The 1,625-nt window shown below is 48.5% G+C and overlaps 4 non-coding genes across 4 annotated transcripts; all 4 read left to right on the forward strand.

Annotated features, from left to right (window-relative positions):
• Nucleotides 1-149: 149 nt before the first annotated feature.
• Pmar_PMAR011149 lies at nt 150-222 on the forward strand. Its single transcript has one exon. It is a non-coding gene; the product is annotated as a tRNA-Arg (tRNA).
• Nucleotides 223-515: 293 nt separating this feature from the next.
• Pmar_PMAR011150 lies at nt 516-588 on the forward strand. The gene has a single exon. It is a non-coding gene; the product is annotated as a tRNA-Arg (tRNA).
• Nucleotides 589-888: 300 nt separating this feature from the next.
• Nucleotides 889-961, forward strand: Pmar_PMAR011151. Its single transcript has one exon. It is a non-coding gene; the product is annotated as a tRNA-Arg (tRNA).
• Nucleotides 962-1,254: 293 nt separating this feature from the next.
• On the forward strand, nt 1,255-1,327 carry Pmar_PMAR011152. The gene has a single exon. It is a non-coding gene; the product is annotated as a tRNA-Arg (tRNA).
• The last annotated feature ends 298 nt before the right edge of the window (nt 1,328-1,625 follow it).

A 1,625-nucleotide genomic window follows, 5' to 3' on the forward strand; every position in this document is an offset into this window, starting at 1 on the left:
ACCTCATTTAGAACACTATGTAATGGGGGCCCCTATATGAGGAGCAAGAGTTTTGTGATCTATTCAGCGTGTCGGATGCGAACTCATGTGTGCCGTTAAGTCAGTGTTGCGCATAGTGACGAGATAGTGGGATAAATCTCAAACTCGTTGGTCTCGTGGCCTAATGGATAAGGCGTTGGTCTTCGGAACCAAAGATTGTGGGTTCGAGTCCCAGCGAGATCGTCTTCAAGCCGAAAAGTGCCCATATACGGATGCCACTGGCCGTACAGATGTCGATGTTGATTGTACACCCTTGTGACTCGTCGGAATACATGCTGAAGCTAACGGTACAAGAAGATCGTTGGTCTGCCAACAAGCGATCTCCAATGAATTGACCCCTTTGAGAACACTATGTATTGGAGGCCCCTCTATGAGAAGCGAGAGTTTTGCGATCTATTCAGCGTGTCGGATGGGACACCATGTGTGCCATGAAGTCAATGGGAGGCAGAGATGGTGGGACAAATCTCAAATTTATTGGTCTCGTGGCCTAATGGATAAGGCGTTGGTCTTCGGAACCAAAGATTGTGGGTTCGAGTCCCATCGAGGTCGTATTCACGCCGGAAAGCGCCCATATACGGATGCCACTGGCCGTACAGATGTCGATGTTGATTGTATACTCTTGTGACTCGTCGGGATACATGCTGAGGCTAAGGGTACAAGAAGATTGTTGGTCTGCCAATGAACGATCTCCGATGAATTGACCTCATTTAAAACACTATGTAATGGAGGCCCCTCTATGAGGAGCAAGAGTTTTGTGATCTATTCAGCGTGTCGGATGCGAAATCATGTGTGCCATCAAGTCAGTGTTGCGCGTAGTGACGAGATAGTGGGATAAATCTCAAACTCATTGGTCTCGTGGCCTAATGAATAAGGCGTTGGTCTTCGGAACCAAAGATTGTGGGTTCGAGTCCCAACGAGGTCGTATTCACGCCGGAAAGCGCCCATATACGGATGCCACTGGCCGTACAGATGTCGATGTTGATTGTATACCCTTGTGACTCGTCGGGATACATGCTGAGGCTAAGGGTACAAGAAGATTGTTGGCCTGCCAATGAACGATCTCCAATGAATTGACCTCATTTAAAACACTGTGTAATGGAGGCCCCTCTATGAGGAGCGAGAGTTTTGCGATCTATTCAGCGTGTCAGATGGGAAACCATGTGTGCCATGAAGTCAATGGGGCGCAGAGATGGTGGGGCAAATCTCAAAATTGCTGGTCTCGTGGCCTAATGGATAAGGCGATGGTCTTCGGAACTAAAGACTATGGGTTCGAGTCCCATCGAGATCGTCTCCACGCCGGGAAGCGCCCATATACGGATGCTACTGGCCGTACAGATGTCGATGTTGATTGTATACCCTTGTGACTCGTCGGGATACATGCTGAGGCTAAGGGTACAAGAAGATTGTTGGTCTGCCAACGAACGATCCCCAATGAATTGACCTCATTTAGAACACTATGTAATGGGGGCCCCTCTATGAGGAGCAAGAGTTTTGTGATCTATTCAGCGTGTCGGATGCGAACTCATGTGTGCCGTTAAGTCAGTGTTGCGCATAGTGACGAGATAGTGGGATAAATCTCAAACTCG

The sequence above is a fragment of the Perkinsus marinus genome, assembly GCF_000006405.1.
Source record: "Perkinsus marinus ATCC 50983 genomic scaffold scf_1104296953874, whole genome shotgun sequence".
In the NCBI taxonomy this organism is placed as follows: Eukaryota; Perkinsozoa; order Perkinsida; family Perkinsidae; genus Perkinsus; species Perkinsus marinus.